Source organism: Ictidomys tridecemlineatus, chromosome 9, assembly GCF_052094955.1.
Source record: "Ictidomys tridecemlineatus isolate mIctTri1 chromosome 9, mIctTri1.hap1, whole genome shotgun sequence".
Classification (NCBI taxonomy): Eukaryota; Metazoa; Chordata; class Mammalia; order Rodentia; family Sciuridae; genus Ictidomys; species Ictidomys tridecemlineatus.
In genome coordinates, this window is record NC_135485.1 from 133,870,863 (window position 1) to 133,897,640 (window position 26,778).

Sequence of the window (26,778 nt, forward strand, 5' to 3'; positions counted from 1 at the left end):
ACCACTGGCTGGGTGCCGTGGCCCACGCCTGTAATCCCAGTGACCTGGGAGGCCCAGGCAGGAGGATGGTGCGTTCAAAGCCAGCCTCAGCAACTTAGCAAGGCCCTAAGCAACTCAGTGAGACCCTGTCTCTAAATAAAATACAAAAAGGGCTGGGGATGTGGCTCAGTGGTTAAGTGTCCTTGGGTTCAATTTATGGTACTCCCCCCCCCCAAAATTGAGACCACTGGAAAGGCTCCTGGGTCCAACACTCCACCCGTCCTTTGAGGGAGCCAAGCGCTTGGACAGCACCCCAGGTGAGTTTGGAGTGAGGGGACATGGAGACGGGGTAGGCTCTTCCAGACCAGGATGTGGTGTGGGGGACCTGGGAAAGAGTCGTGGCAGTTCCTGGGTGAGCCTGCATCAGGCCACACCAGCCCTGTCCTTCCCATCCTTCCCTCCCCCCCTCCCCAGTGTCTTTCCAACCCTTAGCTACTGATGGTGCCCTTGGCTTGACCTTGAGATAAAGGAGTCCCACCACAGATTTTAACCTTCTTCCCAAATGCTCTTGTTTTTTTTTTTTTTTTAAATTCTTTAAAATTTGTCCTAATTTGTTCTACATGATAGCAGAATGCGGTTCAAAGCATTGTACCCAAATGGAGGGCGACTTTTCTGGTTGTGCACGATGCAGAGTCCCACCATATGTGCCCTCATACCTGTACCCAGTGTAATGATGTCCATCTCCTTCCGCCATCTTTCCTGCCCCCTCCCATCCCTTCCCCTTCCTTCTTTTTGCCCAAAGTTTCATAGCTAAACTGTGGAACCAACCTAGATGCCCTCCAACAGATGAATAGATAAAGAAACTGTGGCGTATCTACACAATGGAATCTTACTCAGCATTAAAAGAGAATAAAATTATGGCATTTGCAGGTAAATGCATGGAACTGGAGAATATCATGCTAAGATAAGCAAGCCAATCCCAAAGAAACAAAGGCTGAATGTTCTCTCTGATAAGTGGATGCTGATCCATAATGGGGGAGGGGGACTGGGGAGAATGAAGGAACTTCCCAAATGCTCTTTGCCTCTGCTCTGGTCCTGGGGCTTTTATCTTAAAAGAAAAAAAGAAAAAAAGAAAAATCACATTGGTCCCCTTTGTTACCTTTCTTCATTAATTCTGTAATGCACCTCCTGCAAAAGAAGGTCATACAGTAGCTAGGTATGTTTTCCTGGAGGGCTGGTTGTTCACGTTTATCCTCGTTGTTCCTTAACTATAAAGTGTGGGTGACCACCAGGATTTTTTGGAGAATTCCCTGATGTCACCAAGTACACGCTTTTGTCCTTCCTAGTTTTTTCAACTAACTGGAACTCCCAACCTTTTGCGGGATCATGGATCTGTTTGAGAATCTGATGAAATCTCTGGTTTTTCCTTCCAGAAAAAGATGCATAAACACATACAAACATTTTCATACCATTTTAGGAACTTCTAGGACCTCTAGTTTCCAAAAAAGAGCCCTTTAGGGTAGACTGTGATCCCCAGGCTAACTGCCCCGCCCTCCACCATAACCTATTTCTGCAAAGCACCTAACAAGGGTGCCGCTGCTCAGGAGGCTGAACAAACACTATTTAATCTGCTGGTTCCCTAAGTTGCAATCAGAAATACTCTGTGCCTGGAGGAAATCTAGCTGTAATTTTTCCTTATATATGGTTTTGAGAAGCTGTCATGTCCAAGTGACAGAAATACCTCTGAGCAGAGAGTCCAGTCCTTGACTGACGCGCTTCCAGCTGGCCTGCCATACCTTGTTTGAACAAATTTGGCCTTTTCAAAAAAATCTTCCCTTTCTTGTCGGACTCTACCCCGCGGTCCTGTGTGTGCGGCTGCCCAGCCAGGCGACGAGTTCTGCTGACATCTCTGTCTTCGCTCTCTGTATGGAATTTACAGCAATTATCCTTTGGTTGGTCCCCGTGTCTGTATTTTGGCAGGCCGCCCTGCCTTCCGTGTGATAAGCGCTTTGCAGACAGGGCAGCCGAAGCTCTGCCAAAGCCTAATGTCATCCCTTGTCAGATGTCGTCTGGGTCCAGGGGTGACCAACACCCCCCCCACCCCGCATCTGCTGGTTCACGCTCCCTTTGCACCGTGTAAAGCATATAACGATGTGCAAGGCTGGCTGGGATCCAGCTGGTTTGAACCAGGGTGGCCGTGATCCTGGAGAAATCAGGCACCTCCGAGTGTGTTTTTATGGCCTGCGCTACCTGGATTGGTTTTTCTGGCTGTCTTCTGCAAGTAAATGAACTGGCTAATCGCCGTATTTCTATTCCACTCCGTGCTGTGTCGCCTGTGCCTCTGGAAACAAAAGTTTTCTCTACGACGAAGTCACTTCTCAAGAACAATTATGCCCCCTGGGGGTGAATATCTTTGTCGATGTGTGCCAAAGGGTGACTAAACAAATTGGCTTGAAAACGCCTTTCCTCCATTTAATTCTCATTTGATAATTCTGAAGATCAATGAGGACAGCGACAAAATCCTCTAAATACACAGAAACAAAAAGCAAACCCAAACCCCTCCTCTCCCCCACCAGAACCTCTCTCACCGACGGCGACTCGGCGATCCGGGTATTATTTGCTTATTCTATGTCTACATTTTTAACATCTGCATCAGTGAGTTTGGGGTTGGGCCCTGCTTCTCAAACTTTCATGTATACTCCCTCGATCAAGCTGGAGATCTTTTTAAAAACAGATTCTGATTTGCTGGGTCTGGGGTGGAGGCCTGAGGATCTGCATTTCTCACCAGGTCCCAGGTCTTGTCACTGCTGTGGTTCTCGGATCAGCCTTGGAGAAGTGTGACAGTAGCCGTCTGTAGGATACCTGCATATAACCACCAAGCCAACCCTGATACCAACCCAGTGACCCCTTTTTGCCATCTGCATGTCCTGCTGTCTGTCATAACCTGTTTCTATTTTCTAACAGTAAATGTTTAGCGGAAAGGCTCTAGTCTTAAGAGCAAATAGATTTCGATGCAATCAAGGCAGAATCCACCTAAGTACAAACTATTGCCCACAAAAGAACCTCTTTGCCTGCAAGTCCTCATTGGCTTCTCACTAGTTATTTAAAGTTCTAAGAAGAAAATTGTTCATCACTCAAAATTTAGAACAGCCTAGAAAAGTGCAATGAATGTAAATTTTCTGAGTCTTGAGTACTTGAGACAGCAAGGAGGAGCCCATTTTTGGAGCTCAAGTTTAAGACAAGGAAAACTTTAATCATATCCATTCACTCCTGTTCAGTGTTCTTGTTTGTTTGTTTGTTGTATGACTCTTCAAAAACCACCTGAACACTTCTGGAATGAATTGGGTGTAGATTAAGAAATGACTTACGTAAACATTTATTCTTCTTGCCCTGGATCCTGCTATGTATGAAAGACTCGTGGCAGTGACTTTGCTTCTTCGTTAATAAAGCAAGCCATTAACCTCTGTGGGCTCCGGCTCCAAAGCCGGATAATGAAGGGCTGGACAGGGTGAGCCTGGGCTCTCGGATAGTCTGCCATTCTGCACAGGGAGAAGCAGAAGCAGTCAACATTCTGGCTGTTTGTGGCTGTTTATCAGCTCTTCCTCTCTCATGGCCAAGCCGAGAAGGCCCCCAGCTTTCTGTGTGGGTGTTTCATGAATGCAGTGTGGTAAGTGAGGAAAGGACTATTCCCTGTGTTTCTTGAAGCCCAGCCTGTGGACTTTCCCTTCGCCCCTGGATGGTTCCAGAGGGGAGGGAACAGGGAGGGCCTGGCAGGTGTGCACAGAGTGGGACGGATCCATCTTTAGTGCTCTTGAAACAAAAATGGGGGTGGGGAGGGGATGGAAAGAGAGAGGGAGAGAAAGAAGGAGAGAGAGAAAGAGAGCAGTATGGCCAGTCCTCACTCCCGGGTCCGGTGGGCAGGAAATGAAGCAGAGCTGCTGGGAGCCTGTGATGGATGGCCGGAGGGGCCTCTCCTGTCCTTGTGCGGCATCCATTCACATGGGATAGGCTTTGGGAGTCCCCATCTGGAAACCACAGGGTCTGGGCTTAGATTCTAAATCAAGTATTTCTTTCTTCACTGCCTTTGGTGTCTGTGAAGTGCTTAAGGACCCCATGAAAAGAGGCTCCTAGTTTTTACTGAGGTCAATAGAGCGTGAGCCCTGTTCCGGCTTCTAGGCAGATGGCCTTGCACTTCAGGACGACAGGAATGCAGCTATACATAGCTCCCTCCCTCTCCTCACAGGTGACTAAAAGCGAGGTGCTCCTCTCCTGTTGTTTTGAAGGCTGCTGTCTAGTTGAGTTGCTTCTGTAGCAGGAACAGTCAGTGTCATTAGTCCCCCCTGCACGGTGTGGGCTGTGGATCGTGGAACTGACTTGATGGATCACGTTGCCACGTCAGGACGGAGCTCCGGAGGCAGGTGGGTGAGTGGGTTGGAGAAACACTTTGGAGACTTAATGCATTTGTGCAGTTATCAAGCAGAACCACCCTTGGGAGATGGATGGCATTCGGCTCAGCTTGAACGTGAGGCCTGGGGTAGATGGGAAGGGCGGGGGCGGAACCCACGGGGAGCACGCCTGGTCTTAGCCACAGCACAGCTGCAGGTGCCAGACGACAGGGGGTAGCCCACTTTACAGTGGAGCCAGGTCCCGTTGGGGCAGGACACCAGGATGGAAAAGGGCTTGGAAATCACGCCTTCGGTAAGGGGAGATGGCTAGAGCAGAGGAAGGGAGGTCCTGGGGAATGACATCGACCACATGGTGTCATGTTCACGTGCAGAGCTGTCTCAATGCCCTGTTGTGTATAATTAAAAAGGACCCACCAAAAATTAATTAAAAAATGAAACAAACAAACAACAACAGAGATCAAAGACCAAGTATGTATATAGGGCCCCCTCAAATTTCTGCTCCTGTCTGGGTCCTGTTTGTTGTCTTTAACTCTTGGAAGGCTGTTGCAGGGTCGGGGTTTGGAATTATTCTGTGCGGCTTCCAAGGAAGAACTGGAGCCAATTTTGGCTCCGTCTGAGGGTGAAAACAGAACTGGCAGCTTCTTCTTGGGAAAGTGAATGTCTCCTCTTGCCACAGTTCAAGCCGTTGTGTGGACTGGGATGGATGTGGCCGGGAGGACCCCCAGGAGCCCTTCGCAGGCCACCAGGAAAAGATCCCATAGCTTCTCATAAATTCCTTCCCCATCTCTGATGAGAAGCCAGGGACCATGTCTGGTCTTGCTGAAACTGGGTATCTTTCCCTGAGCAGAACTGAGTTTCCTGTTGGAAATGGAGTCGTAATGGAATTGGCTTTTCCTCTCCCTTTAAGGAATAAGAGGATTAAAAATCTTAGCTTCTGTGGAGCTGTGGAAGAGGAGAAAGAACACAGAACTCAATCTAGAGTGGGATCCTGGCTCAAATATTTACTTGCTATGTGATCTTGGGCAGAGCATCCGATTTTTAATTAACAAAGTGGGGCGGAGGATGTCACCTTTGCAGGCTTGTTATAGGCGTTAAACCAGAGGATAAATGAGCGTTGCCTGTGACAGGGCCTGGTGCACAGTAGTCATTCAATAAACAGAAGTTACTCTCCCTAGTCTCGCAGACAATTGAAAAGAGCAAAGTCAGGCCATAAAAATGACTTAAGGACAATGTAGGTTCAGAAACATGGAAACCCTCTGTATTAGTCTCCTCACACTGCTGTACAAAATGACCCCACACTGGGTGACTTAACCCAGTGAGGTTTATTCTCCCATTCTGGAGGACAGAGCCTGACCTCAAGGCATGGCTAGGGCTGCAGCCCTCCTAAGGAGTAAGGGCAAGTCCCTCTGTGCCTCTCTCAGTTTCTGATGGCTCCCAGCTGTCCTTGGCTCACGGCCACATCCTTCCCGTCTGTGCCTCGTCTTCACATTTCTCCACTATGTCTGTATCTTCTTTAACTCCTTCAAGGACACTTGTCATTGAATTTAGGGCTCATCTGATAAATCCAGGATGACCTCATCTCAAGATCCTTAACGCATCTGCAAAGACCTCTTTTTAGACCCTCTTTCCAAATAAGGTCACGTATAGAGGCACCCAGGATTAAGAATTGGAATACACACACACACACACACACACACACACACACACATAAATATATATATGTAGGGTATGTCCTCCAATAGCTTTTTGTTGTGTGTGTGTAGACTGTAAAAGAGACTCCCTGGCCTGTCCAGTGGTGGGCTGGCAAATAGAAAGGTGGCATTTGGTTGGGACAAGCGTGAACCATCGACCAGTGTGTTCTTGGTGAGATCACCCTTTCAACATATATACCCTCACTTTTCTCCCTATGGAGAGTTCGGCTCCCCCCTCTACAGGCCCCCTCATCTACCCACTCAGGTTGGCTTAGACAGCTTTCTTCAATGTTTAGTGATGGATCTGGATGAAGAGGGGTGTGAGAGTGAAACTGGTTTCATTCTGCTCTATATCCTTAGCTGTCTGTATACGTAGGACAAATCTGGAAATGACAATCTTTAAACAAAGGTAAGCAAGTTCAGTTGTTCATCCCCCCAAAAGCTACTTTGCTCAGATTGACTGATGGTCCACAGTCAGATGCAATGTAGTCTTGAACTCAATTCTAAGTGCACCTGGAAGACCCAGTTGGAGTCTAAGTTGTGTCCACCTCTGGTGGTTCAGAAAAGATTGGATCAGGCTACCAAATGGGAGTGGCGAGGTCACAAGGAAGGGCCTGTGGGGTTTATTTGCCTAAAGGATCCAGGGCAGCCTAGTAGAAGAGGAGATAGTATAAAGGATCCAACCCTACAACTTCAGAGGAGAGGCAGGATTCTGAGCTCTGCAGAGCATCCCACCCTCAAATCTGCCTGTGGTCCATTGCTGAGTCTTAGGAGGAAGGTGAACTGGAAATTAAAAACTGCAACAGTGATATCACCACTGCTCTGTGAGATATTGTAGCACAATCAATGCAGCTTTTTATCTCTTGGTCAGAGAATAATAGAAACAAGGGGGTAAAAAAAAAGAGAAGTATAGCTCAGCTCTGGCAGCTCTGGAAGTGCCTAGCTGGGAGGAGACAGAGGTTTGGTGGGTGTGGTTCTGATCAGTGGAAATGACAGCTGTGTTCAATAGAGTAGCGATACCATGTGGGGTCAGCAGTTTGCTGCGAGACAACAGTGCTGCCTTGTAGCTATCTTTGGGTAGCAGAATAGACTCTCCTGGGTGAAATTTCACTATCCATTTAACAGATTTGCTGGGCACCCACCATATGCCAGCACAATGCTAGGGTGACCCAAATGGTGGGCAAAACCCATAGTGATATTCGCTTTGTGAAGCTCTTCAGGGAATGGGGCTTTGTATGAGCAGACATAGAACTGGATGCATATTTAAAAACATGACGTCACCTAATTTTCACTGTCAGATGAAATTTGGAAACTGGGATGCCATATAATCACAGAGTTAGTAGGCACGCTGAAGTTTAGAGTCTAGCCCAGAGATCTGCAAAGACCTCTTCCACATTTGAAAATCTTATTTTTATTTTAATTGATAAAATTGCATATATTAATTATATACAATGCACTGTGTTTTCTTTCTTTTTAAAAATTATTATTATTTTTTATTTATTCTCTTTGGTTGTACATGACAGCATAATGCGCAAGGCACTGTTTTGAAATATGTCTACATATAGAATGGCTAAGTTGAATATTAACATATGCATTACGTCACATCTTTCTTCTGTTTCTTCTTTCTTATTTGATGTGAGATTCCTTAAAATTTTCAAGAATACAATGTATGAACAATAAAAGACTCTAAACAGTCAAAGGAGTTCTGATTAAAAAGAACAAACCTATGGCATTACAGTATCTGACTTCAAAATGTACTACAAAGTCACAGTAATCAAAACAGCAGAGTTCTGGCATAAAAACAGATACGCAGACCAAAGGAACAGACAGAGAATCCAGAAATAAATCCATGTGTTTGCAGCCAACTAATTTTCAGCAAAGGCAGGAAGAATACATATTGAAGAAAGGACAGTCTCTTCATTAACTGGTGCTGAAAAACTGAATATCTGTCCGCATTTCTCACCATATACAAAAATCAACTGAAAATGGACAAAAGATCTAAGTGTAAGATCCCAAACTATGGAACTCCTAGAAGAAAACAGGACACACTTCAGGACATTGGTCGCAGAATAGTTTTTTTTTGGGGGGGGGCTACGATACCCAAAACAATGAGGGCAAAAGCAAAAACTGTCAAATGGGATTGCATCAAACTCAACAGCTTCTGCACAGCAGAGCAAACAATCAGTGGAGTGGAGACAGCCTACCGGGTGGGAGGAAATGACTGCAATCCATTCCTCTGACAAGGGATTGATTAATTTCCAAAATATATAAGGAACTCAAACAAATCAATAGCAAAACAAAAACCAAAAACAAAACAACAAACATCAAAACCCAAATAAAATAAGACACAAAGAATGTGATTCAAAATTGGGCGGTGACCTGAATAGACAAGCAAAACACAACTACATGAAAAAATGCTCAACGTCACTAATTGTCGCGTGCCGCCAATGAAAACCACAATGAGAGAGTACCTCTCCCTCGTAAGAATAGTTATTAACAAAAAATAAAAAATAAATAAAAAAATTCTGGTGAGGTTTCAGAGAAAGGAAAATCCTTATATACTGTTGGGGGAAATGTAAGTTAGTATGGCCATTATGGAAAACAGTGTGGCTGTTCCTCCAAAAACTGGAAGTAGAACCACATGTGATTCAGCAATCACTACTTGGTGTATATCCAAAGGAATTGAAATCATTGTGCCAAAGAGAGATCTGCACTCCATGTTTATTACAGCCCTAGGCACAATAACCAAGTAATGGATTCAACCTAGGTGTCCACTGGTGGATAAATAAAGAAAACGTGGCATATGGACACAATGGAATATCGTTCAGCCACAAAAAAGAACAAAATTATGTCACTGGTGGCAGCTTGGATGGAACTGGAAGACCTTGTGCATAGGAAGACAAAGGCTGCAGTTTCTCATTTCCAGGTGGGAGCTAAAAGTTGATGTGGAAGAAGTAGGGAAATAGAATAGTGGTTACCAGAGCCTGGGGAGGGTGTGGGGGAGGGAACGGAGAGAGCCTGGATACATGGGTGCTGGTGGACTGGAGGAAACAGTGGTCTGTAGCACGGTAGGGTAACTATGGCTGATGACACTTAAATGAGTATTTCAAAATAACAGCAGAGAGGATTCTGAACGTTCCCAACATGAAGACATGGTAAATGTCTGAGGTAATAGACGTCAATTGCTCTCATCTGATGCTTATTCATTGTGAACATGATTTGACATGTTACGTTGTACCCATAAGTATGTACAGTTACTACATGTCAACTAAAAGTATATTAATAACTATACTCACCATGTTGTACAATTCATTTCTTGAACTTATTGCTCCATCCAACTGAAATTATAAATTCTTTGACCAACATTTCTCCAACCCCCAGATCCTTCCCCCTCCATCCCTGGGAACCACCATTCAACTCTCTATTTCTATGAGCTTAACTTTTCTAGGTCCCAAGTATTAGCAAGTTGATGTGCTTTTTGCCTTCTTTGCCTGGCTTGTGTCACTTAACATAATGTCTTTGGGGTTCATTCACACTGTCACAAATAATAGAATCTATTTCTTTTGTAAGGCTGTATAGTATTCCACTGTGCCTATCTATTCCATGTTTTCTTTCTCCACTCATCCACTGGTGGACACTTAGTGGATAGCATAACCTGTCTGTTGTGGAGAGCACTGCAGTGAAGAGAGTGCTCCTGTACTCTCTCTCTCTCTCTCTCTCTCTCTCTCTCTCTCTCTCTCTTTCTCTGGTATTGGGATTGAACCCAGGGATGTACTACCACGGAGCGACAGCTACTTACTTCCCTGGCTCTTTTTCATTTGAGACAGGGTCTTGCTAAGTTACCCAGGCTGGCCTTGAACTTGCAACGGCACCTGGCATGGGAGGGCTCTTCGGCATGCTGATTCCATCTCCTTTGGACATATATTCAGCAGCTGGACTGCTGCCCTGTAGAGTAGTTCTGGTTGGACCTCACCTGGACACCTGTCTGAGACAGCAGGCCTTAGGCTGCCCAGCCTCTGCTGTTCACTGAGCATGAATGCCGGTCCTGAATCTCAGAATGAGGGGAGGGATGGGTCAGTGGGTGGGCTGCCCGGCCCAAGTGGCAGAATGCAGGATGCCGTGGGAGGGTGGTCGGACCAGGGCAGCAATCTTCTTTCCGAGCTCTGTTTGCGGGGGGCCGGTGTCTGCGTGCCTGCGTGTGCCTGTGCATTTCCCCCAGCTCTCCTGGGCTCAGGTGGTCATCATTTCTCAACGTTCCGTGTTGGTCCCGCTCCAGCAATGTGGATGCCGTGTCCTGGAGATCTTGCTGCAGTGCAGATGCTGATCAGTGTCTCTGTGGAGGGGCCTGAGGTTCTGCATTCCTAACACGCTCCCTGGGGAGGCCGAAGCTGCCCCTCTGGACCACACCGGAGCCGAGTGGCCTTACTCCAGGAGAACGCTGCCTGCAGGAAGCCTCTGGAGCCATTTCCAGTCTAGTGATGACGTCGGAGCTTGCCTGCCGCTCTGCCAGGGTCCACGGGGAAGGTTTCCTTCTCATTTCATGGCCAAGGCTCATTATTCCCAATGCCATGTGTCCTTCTCCTTCAAAGAGGAGGTCGACCTGAGCTATGTCAAGTCCACTTTTGGGCTTCCTATATCAACACGCTCTTCTCAGAGCGGTGCTGGCAGAGCTGGTGGTGAGACTCCAAGTACAAACCTGTTTTAGGAAAGAAATTCATCTTGTTGGAGGGAGCCCAGCTACTTACAAGGCAGATAACGTTCTGCAGCTGGCTGAATTGATGGAGAGAGGCACGGGGCTTCAGACTCACCTATTTTTCATTCTTTGAATGAAGTCTATCTTCTGAATTACATGAGCCGTGTGAAGCAGGGAAAGAGAGCGATGGTTCTGGAAACAAAAACAGAGTTCTTATCTTTTAATACAGAAGAGAGTGCCTCAGGATATTATTATTGGTGATTTATGGGGTGCATAGCAATATGACCAGTGTCTCTCCACAGCAGACAGAGGACTCTGACCCTCTGCCTTTGATGAACCCTTGTAGCTTCCCTGGGGCACTTTTCCATTGTAGAATAGCTGCTGCATCACATAATTCTGACTTAAAAAGCACCCTCAGTGAGCTACTGGTACACTTGATTTCTGTTTTATCCTGCCACCGATTCATTCTATGACTGTCCAAATGTCTTAAATCTTCTCACCTACCAGTAAGGCCGGTTAATCACACGTGCTATCAATATTTGCCTGGGAAACGTCTTGAGATATGTTTAACAGTTAAATTAGTTTTATTTGTGATAACTCTGTTGTTTTTCTGAATTGCATATCAGTCTTTACTGAGAAGATCAAACTATGTCAATGTATGAAATCAACAAACAAAATGGAGATTATGAACACAAATTTCCTTAAATTTAGGAGTAGGAGAGAAGGCAAATTTCCTCCTCTCTTTCTCTCCCCATTCTTTCTTCTTTCTTTCCTGATTTTCTAAAACTTTACTTTGAAATAATTCCAGACTTATGGACAAATTGCAGGAATAGTATAAAGAATTATTTTATAGGGCTGGGGTTTTAGTTCAGTGGTAGAGCACTTGCCTAGCATGCGTGAGGCACCACATAAAAATGAAAAAATCAAATAAGGGCATTGTGTCTCTCTACAACTAAAAAAAAAAATAAAAAATAGAATTCTTTTATAACCCCCAACAAAATTGTCCAAATGTAATCACATTGCTTTCTCTTTGTGTGTATCTATATTATAATTTTCTTTTCTGACTCAAATATATCAATGAATAGCCTAAGCATTGGGATTTCTCTTATATAACCAAGTAATCATCAAAATCAGTAAATTAAATTAAGGATGCCATTAAATCTCTAGAGTTTTGCCAATTTTTTTTCAAGTGTCTTAATAATGTCCTTTATAGCAAAAGAAAAAATATCTTTTCTGATCTTGGACCCAGTCCAGGCTTGTGCATTGTGTACGATGTCTTTGTCTCCTTAACCTGTCCATCAGCAGAGTCTTTCTGTCTTTGGCTAAGAGAGTAAAGTCTTGACCTTAAGAGATTTTGTGGAAGTGGAATGGACAAATGTTATTTTATTTTAACAAGCAACCATGAAAGTCATCGAGGAAGTCCCAGGTTTGAGTTTGGAAAATATTAAAGTTTTTTTTTTTTAAAGTCATAAAACAAGACAAGTATAAAAAAATACAGAAATGAATGAAGTAAAAATGAAAGTCCTTCCTCCAATCGCAGTTTTAATTGAGTGTTAAACATTTTTGTTTATTGATGCAGATATGCTCATAAAATAAGTACATTTAGAATGTGTGCTTTTTAAAAAAACAAAAGTGGGACCATACTGTACATTTTGTTCTACGACTTTCTTTTTTAAAAAAAGTTATTGCATTGGCACCTTTCCCGACCAGCTCATGCAGGTGGGCAGGAGTGGGGACACCGTATCTTGAGCTCAGTGTCTTCCATCTTGCTTTGCTGCTAGCTTTGATTGACTGATAACACGGGAAGAGACCTCCTGTGCTGGGAGAGAACGCTCCCTGTTCACAGCTCGTTGTGCAAGTACACAGGAGATTTTGGGGTGCAAAGTCCTTCTCTGGATTATTGACCCTTTCTGCCCTCTCACTCACGGTGCATATAGATCCCTCCGTTAATTTAGATCCTTTCTTGGATAGTCTCCCAAGGGTGACTGAAGCCTGAGAAGGTATTCAACACGCTCATTCATTAAAATCGGTCTCCTCTGTATTGCAACTAGAGTCCACGATGGCACACATACTTGGTTTTGCAAAGTTTCTGCAATCACGTATCTGAGAACCGTCTCCACGGGTGTTAATTTCTAGCTGTTTGGATAGTCTTTTATCTGTGTGCCAGATTAGAAGTGCAGCTGTTCCTCTCCAGGCTTAGACACACTTGCTTGATCTTGAAGTGACTTTACGGGGTTTCTTGCAATGTTTTGCTGAGATCTTTAAGGAAGTCGGTCTTAAAGATTGGTTTAGGCTGGTTTTCCTGTGGTTCTTGTCTGGATTTCCTCTGGACCTTTCTGACCTTTAGCTTTACTCATTCTTTGCTCACCCTGACCTTGTGGTTCCTTTAAACCCAAGGGGGTACGAGGCAGTGATGATCCGAAGTTATTTATGCGTTTGATGGCTGTATTAGTGGGTTCCCATTTTGCTCTTCTGCGGCAGCCTTTAGCCCTAAAAGCTCTTTGAAACAGGGTCTGTTTTCCTCTAACTGCCTTCTGGTACTTGTTGGGCAAAATCGGAGCCGTGATTGAGTCCTCTACACCCCTTACGACACTGTGGAGTAATGACATTTATCACACTTCTTGTTTAAGCCCTTTAGAGAATGACATTTCACAGTGTAATTTTGCCTCCCAGATTTTTCCCTTGTGAGTTTGAATGTTCAGGGTAGAATTCTCTCTGACGGCCTCACCTTTTTCCTATTTTGTGCATCTGTGAAAAGTTCCACAAATAAGGCGTAGCAAATGGAATCGGGTCATGCTCCCCAGCACGCTCCACCTCAGCATTCCTGATTGTTTCTTCCTGATTTGTCGTGAGCAGCCCCCAATTACCTCACCTCTAGCTGCCCTTTCCACTTTATGATACAAGCAACTAAGAGGCACCAGCTCCAAAAATTCCCGGATGACCCACATTTTGCTCTTTTTATTATCCTTTAAGAAATGTCTCCATAATGGAAATCTAGAGGAGCAGAGTTTTGTGATCTTGTCACTTACCATTTTATTCATGCTTGGTTTATTTATATTGTGTCTTTAAACCCCAGAGCCGCCAAAGTCTGCCTGCCAGGACCTACCGGCCAGAAACCAAGAATGTCAACATTAATTCAAAGGCGTGAAGCTAAACAGGGGTCTTAGCACCCACACTTATTTGGGTCAGAAGGAGGAGAACGAGGAGAAGAACTCTGGAACATTTTAGTAGGTAGCAGCCGGAGAGGCGAGACATCTCAGCCCAGATTTATATGGCATGATGCATTTTTTTTTTAAAAATTTATGGTGACATGGGTACCTGTTTTTCCCCCTGTACAGCTATGTATCATTGAGTTCATCCTGATTTAGTAGCACGTGGCAGACACCCGCTGCTAATTCCCCTTGATTTCATATATTTCTTTTACCTGGACTCATAAAGCTTGAGCACGGATACTTCCTTTTCCATCCATCGGTATTTCATGGCCAGTCCGAGTCGTTTTGATCTACAGCACCATCCTCCTTTCCCTACCTCTTTGTCCTCGTCACAGATTGCATTCCTCGGTATTGACATTTCAGTCATTTGATTTATCCCCACGGGTTCCCCGAAGCCAACCGGATCATCATTCCCTTTCTGGTAGAATCACTTCCAGACCTTCCTGGTTATTTCCCCTGGCTCCTAGTATTTGTGGATCGTTCGGTGCCTAGGAGATTTACTGATGATTTGTCTCCTCCTTTAGTTTCCTGTTCCCTGAGATTCCAACCACAGGTGGTGAGTTGGGAGGCCCGGGGGTATTTGGAATTGTGTGAGATGTGAGCTTTGTTCTGCTTGGTAGGGAGTGCTGGAAAGTTCCACCTTGAGCCTGGGAGCAGAAGGCTCATCTCTGGACTTGGCTTCAAACAGAGAATCTGCCCATATGTACTGTCACAGGCTTTGCAGGCGCCGCCTACCAAATTCCCCTGAGAACTTCTAGAAGTCTAGAGATGGATGACCAGTTTTCAAAGTGGATTCTATTAAAAAGGGAACCTATCTATAAGAAAATCGTCTGAAATTTTGATGAGAACAGAATGATTCTTTTCCTGTGCCACTTATTTATTTTTATTGGTACTGTCTTTGTGCGACCTGAGCACATACACATGCCTAGGCAGGCTCATACAGACACAGAGCAGACACAGGAGAGCAGAGGGGGGAAAAAAAACTCCCCTTCCTGAATTCTCACGATGTTGGCATTGAAATACTGAACGCTTCATTATCGCGAGACCTTCAGTTGTCCTGATTTGCATTAGTGACATCTATTTCTCATGTCAGACAAAAGAGAGCAGAAGCGATTTTTTTTTTCAGTCCTTTTAGCTTTCTTTAAACAGGGCTTGTGACTCCACACGGAGAGAGCTTCTGTGACTTATGTATGATGTAGTGGAGATTGGTTATATTATGAAAAGTAGCCTTCTTGCCTTGTCCTTAAATTGAGTGTAACCTAGGATCTTAACCTGTTATTAAAATCACGTTGGCATGAAAGACACTCGTAATTCTCCATTCTGTTGCTCTACTTTGTAAGGCCCCTGGGGCTGGGGTCTCTCCGACTTGTTGTAGCTGGGGGCTTTGAAATTGATCCCGGTTCCCCTCCTGAGGGGGGATAAAAGGTCTGACAGCTGAGGAATGCCTGCCAAGAAGACATCTCCCCTCCTTCATGGCTGAGGAAACGTGGGTGATAAGGACCTCCTGGTGTCTTGGGTTTACCACGGTGCCCTTATTTGTCGAATAAAAGAGGCCAGTGAGTCTCCCTGTCCTATGATCAAATTTTAAAATGGACTTCGGTTGCAGAGGGAGGGATTTGGGTGGCCAGGAGGAAGAATTTCCTGACTCCGATGGTTGCATGATCACATTCTCAACAGCCCTTTAAAAAATGGTCTCATTTCTTTCAGATACTTTAAGGTGGGGGTGAGAACCCTTTGCCTTCTTGGTGCCAGGTCAGTTCCCTGGCGGGCACGGCCACGGCCACGGCAGGAAGTACCAGTCTGCGTTTTCTGATACGGATGCGTGGATTTCTGCCTCATGTTGATGTTTGACTGATTCAAATGCCCCCTGAATCCTGTGAAATGAGGCCAGGCTTATAGGGAGGATGACCAAGTAAACAATAGCAGAGCAGTGTCCAAAGATATCGAGAGGAAAAAAGCCTAGGAAAAGCCTAACACAGAACGCTTATTTAACATCAGAGAGAATAGAAGTCCCATCGGTTTACTTTTTTTCTTTAAATTCCCAAATGGTAGAATACAATAGTCTCAAACTCCATCTTTGAATGGGTCACCATGGTGTCTCGGTTTGAGGGCACAAAGGAGAAAAATAGTATTGGTATTAGTTTTGAAGATACCAGCAGATGACCTCACGAGGGCAACAGGACCTGTGGGTCCTGAGGGTCTGCCGTGCTCACCTGGCACCAGGGTGGAGAATAAAGCACATTTACCCATGAGAACGTACAGGAAGCCGAGCGCCGTACAGAGACGGTATTTGTCACCGATCTCCCACATCACAATCATTTTTATAGATTCAACTAATCCTCACCAATTGAATTCATGGAGTACAGTAAAGAATTTAATTACCCTATTATAATAGCTTGTACTCTCTGAAATTAGGAACACGCTGCGGGCGTTGGCTCACGGGCACCGGCTGATGGCTTTGAGCAGGAATGGAACACGAGATTTAAAATAAAACAGACTCCTAAGCCTTGAGCTATGGCTTCTCTTCAAAACGGCTTCTCCCAGATTTTTTCTTTCTTTCTTTTTTCTTTTTTTTTAAGCCGAGAGAGAAGTAACTGATTTACCATTTATATAAGGGGCATAATTTATCTGCACTGATTAAAATGATCAAGTGCGCGGTGACAGCTCTTTAGATTCCAGGTAAATGCTTCCTTTGTGCTTCTCAGAGGAGAATTTCTGACACTTTGAGGGGAAAGCTGAACGAGTCAGTCTTTAGGGTGTGTTTTTATCCGGGAGGCGGCTTGAGATGGATTAATGGCAAATCACAATAAATTATTTATCAGATAATAAGTGTGATAATTGTTCTTATTTATCATCGGTATAACTCGCCTTGTTCTCCTGTCATGCCGTCCATCAAACTGTCCCCCAAGATTTGCTGGTTAAAACCTACAGCCAAAAGGTCATTCCAACAATTTTTACTCATAATGGCACACTGATTATCTCCTAATTGAAAAATGTAAACGAGGGGCTCTGTAAGCAGCGCGTGTGACCCCTGCATTTCTAACACAATGAGGAGAGTCACTCTGCACCTTATTCATCCTGCCACGGGGAACAGCACAATTTTCAGTAATTTTGATGGTCTCCTAAATTAATTGAAAATAACTTTTTTGTTTTGTTTTGTGTTTCATCAAGCCGGGGGGGGGGGGGAAAGAATCCCATATGCCTGAATTTGCTGAAAAAGTAGAGATGTAAAATACCATTCACCATCTACTGTCCTGCTGGCAGCTAATCCATTGAAGCTTAATTGTAATTATCCACCAGGTCCGGGCCTGGAGAGGAATACTGATTACTGTACGTGCGTTTCCACGGGCAAGACTGTGTATTGAGCCTGTTGCAAAGTTTCAAGTAAATTTATTTCTAACAGCAGCTGTAATGGATCATTGGTTGTGGGCTATTTCTGGACTTGGTGCAATGGGAGAAAATAATTCCGACTTACTGGTGAAGAATTCTTTAAATGAGAGCTGGTGTGCAAAAGCAGACGGACAGACACGTACGCACCCCACACTGTGCGAAGCACCCATGGTGCCAAGGATCCTGGGTTATTTTTTTCTGGTCTCTTTCTCACCCAGAAGTCCGTCCTCTGCTGGACCACCATGTTTCCCAAACTTCCTTAAAGGGAGTAGGAGTGCTTGGGTTTGGATTTGAAATTTTTCCCAAAGGCCCATGTGTCAAAGACTTGGTCTCCAGGGGGACACTGTTGGAGATGGTGGAAGCTTTCAGAGGCGAGGCCTGATCAGAGGTGGTGAGGTTATGGGGGTGTGTCCTTGAAGGGGATTGTGGGATCCTGGTCTCTTTTCCTTTACTCTTTGCTCCCTGGCTGACCATCAGGTGAGTGACTTTACTCATGCATGTGCTCCCACCATGATGTCCTACCTCGTCACAGACTCAAAGTGACAGGGTCCGTCCATCACAGACTTAAACCTGAAAAGCTATGAGCACAAACAAAACCCTTTCCCTTAAAAGTGAATTATGTCAGGTGTCTTGTCATAGTGATGAACACAGTAGTCACCATCAAGAAAGAAGCCCACATAGTGTTCTGGTTCCCATCCCTCCCTCTTCCTTCACCCCTCCTTTCTTCTTGACTGCTTTTACCTGTGTTGGGATCATGGAGTTCACAGCTCAGACGGGACCTTCTCGCCGTGTTCCGTTTCCTAACTCTGTGTCTTCTGTCATTTGGTTACAGCTTCTTCCCAGCCTGCTGCTCCAGGTGGCTGAGAACTACTGAGTGGCACTTAGTCCTTCAGCTCAGTGCCCTTTCCTGTGGGACCAGGGGATTTCTCATACATCTGGGTTGGGTCACCCTCTTTCCCAAGTTGCTCATCCCTGATCATTGTTTGGCTATGGGGTGTCCCCCTCCAGCTCCTGTGTGAATGCAGGAATATCCAGAGGTGACATAGTTATGAGAGCTGTCACCTGATCACTCCACCCGAGTTTGAATGGACCAACTGGGTGGTGACTAGAGGCCTGTGGGGCGTGGCTGGAGGAGGTGGGTCCCTGATGGCCTCTTCCGTGCCCTCTCTCTGCTTCCTGGCCACATGGGGTGAGCAGCTTTCCCCACGATGTGCTGCTTCCCTTGGGCCCAGAGCAATGGAACTGCTGGGCATGGACTGAGCCTCGGAGACTGTGAGCCAAAATAAGTGTTTCATCCTCTAACTTGTTCTTGTCACGTTCTTTTGGTTACAGTGACAAAAAGCTGACTACCGCAGCCCCCTTCTGAGCCCCATTGTACAGGGCTACTCGTGCTCGGGGGCATGGCCTCCTAGACGTACCTATTTTCTTCTTGTCCTCTCAATCACAGGCTCCTTTGTTTCCTACCATGTTCACATGTTTCTGCAGGGTTCTCCTTAGACCCTTTGTATTGTTTCCTTTCTTCCCAATTTTGCCTTCATCCTTGGACACTGTTCAATTTCCTCCTTTCTAATGTTCCACAGGGCAGAGCTGGATTCACTTCAACTTGGTTAGTGTAAGCGCCTTGATCCTTCTGCTTTACCCCACAGCAGAAATTAGACAGTATCAATGTCAACGTATGCAGTAGAGATTACTTTCTGATACTCAGTAGCTTGGTTGGGGGGGGCCTATTTCCCAAAGGTCTTTCTTGGATGATTATCTCCATGTTTTTATTGCTTTCTTTGGATGTTGGCTTGCTCTTGGCAAGAGATAGGAGTATTTGGAAATTTGGTGATTGTAGTAGATTCTCAAAGAGTATCATACAGATGTTTCCTGGAAACTCTTTTGGTCCTGGTATTGACTGAGATTCAGCTCTAATCTTGAATTCATGGAAAGGAGACGGCCCCATAAGCAAATGTTTTAGACTTCCAAATTAGGACACGTGAATGAACCACAAGACAGAATATTTGAAATCCCACAAAATCTAGATGTTGTACTAATTATCTCTTGCCGTGTAACAAATGAGCATGCATATACTTTAAAACATCAGATATTGATTATCTTGTAATGTTTATTGGGAGTATTTGTGGGTGATACTGGCTCAGGGTCTTTTGTGGAGTTGCAATCACTGGTTGGGGCTGTAGTTATCTGAGGACTTGACTTGGTGTCCAAGAAGAGTCACTGATATGACTATGAGCAGAAGAACTCTGTTGGTCACCACAGGGCTGCTTGAGTGGTCCCACAACATGGCCACTGACCTTCTCCAGGAAAAGCAATCCTGAACAGCAAGGTCAAAGCAGTAATGTGTCTCATAACCTAGTCTTGGCAGTCACACAGCATCGTTTCCACAACATCCTACTGGGTACAAGTTAGCTCTATTTATTGTCAAAGGCTGGAGTGGCAGGAGGCAGGGATCACTGGGAACCATCTGGGAAGATGGCTACCATTTTTTTTTTCTGTATCATCCTTTCCTTCTTATCTTTCCTACCAGCCTAGCGGGTGGTGGGGAGGATTATGCCTTGTTTAGCTCAACTGGGAGAAGTGATAGTCATATTATGTCCTTATAGCATCTGAATCAGGAAATGAAAGACTCCTCAAATTATCAGAATTAAGACAAACTGGAAGTTTAATTAATTCTCTTTTGTTCTCTTGTACCAACCTTGGTGTTTCCCTGTGTGTATTTCCCAGAGAACTAGTCTGGCAAAGTCCTCCACTAAAAAATGCTTTGTAGGCAAACTCAGAGATTCACAATTTTTATGAGCCCATTGATGGTTCTGAAAATTTTTGCAGTAGAGATATTTTTCTCTTTGTTTAACACAGCAATTCTCAAACTTACACATCCACAATTTTTTTTTAAAAAAATATATTCTTTTTAATATTTTTTAGTTGTTGATGGACCTTTTTTTCTTTTTTATTTGTATGTGGTGCTAAGAATTGAACCCACTGCCTCACACGTGCTAGGAAAGCATTCTTCCACTGAGCTACATCCAGCCCACAATTAAAAAAACCAAAACCAAAAAAAAACTATACCTAAAATCATTCTCCGAACCCTGTGCTCTTTAAAATATACATTTTGAAACACTGGCCTAGATTGTTATATGTCTTTAACCAATATTATTCTAGAAGGGGTTTGAGATGGTCGTGATATTAAAAGCAGCATCCTGAGCCTCTCTGGGACATGGAGTTGACGACACTAGACGGAAGCCCTTGAAGAGCAATCTTATAACCACAGTAACTAACTCAGTGCCTAAAACTGTTTGTTTTCTGGGTGACCCTCGATCTACCAGCCCCTTTACTCTGCTGTCAGAGCATGCACTTGGGTGTCTCTCTAGCCCTGTATGAAAACTCTATTGGAAACTGGCCCTCAAAGTCTTTCAAAGAACATTAACCTTCTTGCCCCAGAAGGAGGAAATTTTCTCCACCTACATATAAACTCCAAGAAGCATTGCTCGGCTGAGATTAAGCATCTCTTAGCTGGTGTGTTTTATGGCTGAATTGTTTGTCTTGGTATGTAAGCCTCTGGGGCATAACCATTTCTCCTTATGAGCCTGGTAGAGCTCTCAGCACACTGTCAGCACTCAACCCAAAATAAATCATCATAATAATGGTCATAAACATAAATCAAGGGGGCACAATTCAACTTATTTATAGCTTTACAGGAGAGGCACAATAGAAAAAAGTGCAGTTATTTTCCATCATATTATCCTATATCATTTCCAAGCAAAATGTCATATTGTCCACTAGTGTGTAACCAGGTAATGAAGGATTCTGGAGTGACCTGCAAATTTTGCAGGACCAGAGGTGAAGATGGAGGCTGGAAGCTCACGTTTCCTATGTTTCTGTAATTAAAAAATCTAAGTTTCTAGGGCTTATTAAGATAATATTTAACATATAATTATCTTGACATTTTAAAAAGGAAAAGTGTTTATGACAAATTATGTAGTAATATTTAATCGCAAAAAATCTACTAGCTTGGCTCATTTCCTCTATGGTCTGCTCTCTGATTTCCAAAATAAAAACTTACAGCTAAATGAAGATTTTTAACCCAATGCTTCCTCAAATGGATAATAGTGGATTAGTTGGTGGGTTATTCCTCCCATAGAGCATTTCTGTATACATAGTGTATTTTACCACTTAGAAATCTGGGATACTCCAAAAAGTTGGGTCTGAAATTTCTTATGTTCGAGTATCAAACTATAGTAACCACTTTTCCCATTTAACTTAAGGAATTTGCACCCATACCCACAAACATGGGATTATAGGAAGATAACTTAAGATAAAGTCACCATCCATGATAAAGCATTGGAATATTTTTTAAAGTTTTTGTTTTGGCACTGGGGATTGAACCTGGGGCCATATGCATGCTAAGCCTACATTCTACCATGGAGCAACACCCCAATAATCCACTTGAGCATTTTTGTAAACTTGTTTATAGATATTTTTTCTAAGTATATAATTTAGTTACAATTTCAAAAAATATATTTTCTTTTTTGTAACTGACAGACAAAATTGTATGTATTTATTGTACACAACATGGTGTTTTGAAGTATATTTACCTTGTGGAATGGTCAAATCTGCATAATTAACCTTTCCATCAACTCTCATGACTTTTTGTGGTGACTTAATGTTAACTTAGCACCCACTCTTTTGGCATTTTTCAAGAATACAATACATAATCATCATTATAGTCACCAGGCTGTATACTAAATGTGTACTTTAAAAAAATACCTAAGTGACATGTGGCTGTATATTCCCTTTCAAAAAAATTAAAATATTTCAGTAAGAGTAGAAATCCTCATTAACTCCATTTAAATCTTGCCGTCCTGCTACCCTACTTTTTAGTGGTACTTATGAGTTTGGTTTATATTCTCCATGATGATTGATTTTTGGGGGGCTAATATGCATATGTATGCATTTTATGATTTGTATTGTTTTGTGACAAGAAAAGCATTATATTATAGTTCATGTATTTTTTAATGCAAATTAGGACAAAATCATCTATAATATGCATATGCATTCATCCATTTTATCTGCCATGTAACATTCTTGAATACTCCATTTAACAATCTCCCTATTTTATATTACAAATTATATTGCAATGGACATATTTGCATATGATAGAGTTTTTTTTTAAAATTAGTAGGTATTTAGAGGTGTAGAAGATCTGGGCCATAGATATGGACATTTTTTTGTTTTAAACAGGCAGTAAGAAGTAAATTTTCTGATTTACACGGCCATCCCTGATTAATAGTACCTTCTTCAACACCAATGCATGGGATTTTTCAAAAGTTAACTTCTTCATATTTGATGAAAAATACTGTTAGTGGTTTAATTTGTATTTCTCTGGTTATCAATGAGGGTGAGCTTATTTTCAGATTTTTTTAAAATTTGTATTTCCTTTTCAGTGAATTGCCTTTTTATATCTTTGACTTATTTTCTTAATTAGACTGTCTTTTCTTATTGATTTTGGGGGAGTTCTTTATAGATTTTTGATACAAACATTTTTTTCTTGCATATTTATTTCAAATACCTTTCACAGTCTGGTTCTTGACTTTGAACTTTAGGTGACTTTTGTTGAAAAGCATTTTACAGTTTTCTGGTAACCAAACTTACTTATATTTTGTTTTCTTTTAACTTTAGAAAATCAAATATAGTTCTTCTAAAAAATTTCCTCTAGTTTGTAATTAATAAGGTAAGTATAATCCCGGAACTTAACTTGATCAGATGTGAAATCAATGTAGCGTGGAAACTCAATTGGACAATAACTAGTCCTAATGCACTTAATCAATGGGGAATCACGGAAAATATATTGTACCCCGTTTTAATACAGCGAAGGTGCTATTTTCCTTTTCATGAATGGATTTATGCCTAAGCATATTACATTTAGCGGTTGAATTCGCCTCTTTGATTTTCAGCATCATCTGGTTAGACATCGGTCATTTCTATTGAATGGCTCCCTCATCCTGTTACTCCCATGTCCACAGCAGTTGTTAAGCGAGACGTCAGGAAGCTGTGTTCACCAGGATGTGTTCCAAGCACAAGGGACACAGACTTCAGAACGGAATCAACGTGGCTGTGTCATGTCAGAGTCTTTCCCCTACTTTTCTGCTTGCCATGTCCCTGGTCACTAGTGGGTTTACACTAGATCTCCTGTGCCCCCCCAAAACCTCCTATAACCTTTGCCTTTTCTGCTTTATTAGTATGTGTTCAGAGAAAGACACCAAGCCGTGAGGAGTTAGAAGGTGACAGTATCTGAAGTAACTGCTGCTGGCAATGGAGATGGCACGCAGATCCTCGTGAGAAAGAGGCCCCCAGAGTGCCACTATGCCACGGGTCAGCCTCGTTTGGCTGGAGAGGAACTCTGATAGTTTTAGGATTATTTTTGGGTCTCTTTGGATTGATAGGGTGACATTGAAAAAATATTTTCTGGAGGAATTTTTAAATATAATCATATGGCTAATATTATGTAGGGTAGTCTTATTTAATAAAGAGCTTTCATATGCCTTCCATGGTTTTATCCTTTCAAAAAACTTGATGGGCTTTTTTTTTTTTTTTTAAAGTAGTAGCTTTCCTGAGATGTGATTTACATATCATTCGACTTACCTATTTGAAGTGTTTAATTCAGTGGTCACCTTGAACTGCCGTAACAAGTACTACAGATTGGGTGTCAAAAGCAGAGGACATTTGTTCCTCACAGTTCCAGCGGTGGAAAAGTCCAAGTTCAAGGTGCTGGTAGATCCTGTTCTTGGGGAGGGCCCGCATCCCATCTTGAAGAAGGCAACCATCTTGCTCTCTCCTTACAAGGCAGAAAACGTGAGCTCTGGTCTCCTCCTTTTCTCAAAGGACAGTGGTTTCATCAGAGGGCACCGTCCTCATGATCTTCTCTGGAACTCATCATTTCTGAAAATTCTTATCTCCAAATTCCATCACACTAGGGCTTAGGACTCCAAAATACAAATTTTAGTGTGTGTGTCGGGGGGAGAGCACAAACATTCCATCCATAACAAGTGGATTCTGAGCCTTTCATGGAGTTGCAAAATCATTACACAACCGAGTTTTGTCCATTTTCATCATCCTGCCAAAATAACTTACCCTACTCATTAGCTGTCACTCACCACCTCTCCACAACCCCTCTTAGCCATCAGCTCTGGACACCCCGAATATACATTCTGTTCATACAGATTTTCTGAGCTGTTAATACACTGGAACCCTTTAATATACAGTCTATTGTGATTGGCTTCTTTTACTTAGTACAATGTTTTCAAGGTTCTACCATATTATATCATATGTTAGTACTTTTTTTTTTTTGATGCCGGGGATTGAATTTAGGGGCACTTGACACTGACTCATACTATTTTGTATTTTATTTAGGGACAAGATCCTACTGAGTTGCTTAGCATCTCTTTTTTGCTGAGGCTGGTTTTGAACTCGTGATCCTCCTGCCTCAGCCTCCCAAGCCGCTGGGATTACAGGCAAGTGCCACTGCATCTGGCTCATACATTAGTGCTTTATTCATGGTGAATAATAAACCATGGTGTGACTATAACACATTTTGTTTCTTTCATTTATCAGGTGATGGAAATTGGTGTTATCTCCACTCTGATAGGTATTACTACCTTTATTTGATAAATATGAAAATGGTATCAAAGAACCCCAGCGATCTATCAAAAAACTTCCAGCTAGTCAGCGGTAGAATTACAGATGTTAATCCAGTGCACATTTCACACCTCAAGGATGTATCCTTTCATATATTATTTCATCTTTTCCTCATTTCCTCTTAAAATTAAGGACATCCCCAAATCTATGTTCAGGGATATTGCCGTTAACTTGATTCTTCTGATGCTAAGTCATTTTCTGCAGTGCCCCACAGGGTAGAGACTCTTAGGCACCATGAGCATAATGAGATTTAGACATATCTAAAAACTCATTGCAGAAGTTCTCCAACCCCACAGACTTCAGAAACCCACGCACTGTCTTTGTGCTAGCCTGTTTTGATAGTTGATGACAGTGAACAAATTTCTGGCCGACGTGTTAGTTGTGATTTGAAAGGATGGAGGAGTAAGATGTCTTGAAGTCTCTCCTGGTTCCAAATTTACTGGGACTGAGATTGCTCTGTCCCCCTGTTCAACGTGTTATATGTGGAAGACTGTCTCAGTTGTGAAAACAAGTGTGGTGGTAACGGTGAGCAATAAAGTTTGTGATTCCATAACTTATTTTAAGATTGCTTCAAATCTGGTATTGAACACAGTTATGATGACATTTTTGGAATTGAATCTGGACAACGTAACAAAAATCTCTACGACGTGGAAGAGAACACCAATTAATTTAAATGACTTTCCTTGGGGCTCACTGATCATCCTGCTGTGCCAAGTACATTATTAATGTTCAGATGAATTGGCCAAAACATTCTATATTCAGCAATTCATTACTGGAAACTAATGATTTCCATTATCTGGTTGTACCATATCTTCGTCTGTTTTATGCAGCTATAACAGAATATGTGAGGCCAGATAAATGATGAAGGACAGACGTTGGTTTCTCACTGTTCCTGAGACCGGGATATTCAAGGTCAAGTTACTAGCAGGATTGGTGTGTCTGGTGAGAGCCAAGATTTCATTTCCAAGATGGTGCCTAGAATGTTCTATTCTTCACAGGGAAAGGACAAGAGAGAGAGAGAAAAGGGGGTTGAACTTGTTCTTTTATAAGGTCATCAATCCCACGCCTGAGGGCAGAATCCTCATGGCCCGATCACCACTTTTTTCCCATATTTTTAAATTGATGCATTATAATTACACATAATAGCGAGGGTCATTGTTCCTTATTTGTACACGCACATGATATAACAATAAAACATGGCCCAGCATCTACCCTTTTTCTGCCTAATCACCTCTTAAATCCCATCTCTTGATATTGTTAAAATGGCAGTTAAATTTCAACATGGGTTTTTGGAGGGGTTGGGCACTAAAATCAAGCATAGAGACATCGGGACATTGGGAGGGACATTGGGAAGGACATTGCGTGTTGGCTAACTTTCAAGCGTCTTATTTTATAGTTGGGGGAAATTGAGTCCTAAGAAGTTATTGTCTTATTTAAGGTCACAATGTGAAGCTCTGTCCCCTCAGATTTCACTTGACATGTGACAGTTGTTAAACTGCCCCTAAGATCCTGCAGCGCCTCTGGCAGGACATGCTCCTGACCTCCTTCTTCAATGCTCGTGTGATTTCCCCGAATTTCCCAGGATCTCATCATGAAGTGTTCTGGGAGCCTGGCTGGATTCGAGCTTTGACAGTGGTGTGCTTCTCCGTGTGTTCCCAGGGGCTGGCACAACTCCACGCACACAATGGATGCTCTATAAATATCTGTTGAATGAA

At 43.2% G+C, this 26,778-nt stretch overlaps 1 long non-coding RNA gene across 2 annotated transcripts; it reads left to right on the forward strand.

The window, feature by feature from the left end:
• The first annotated feature begins 1,641 nt into the window (after window positions 1-1,641).
• On the forward strand, window positions 1,642-26,778 carry LOC120892590 (uncharacterized). Of its 2 annotated transcripts, XR_005737346.2 has the most exons (5): window positions 1,642-3,646; window positions 4,223-4,397; window positions 24,779-24,879; window positions 24,980-25,143; window positions 25,628-26,778. It is a non-coding gene; the product is annotated as an uncharacterized LOC120892590 (long non-coding RNA). The 2 variants fall into 2 exon arrangements; XR_013426156.1 differs by having other exon boundaries at window positions 24,980-26,778.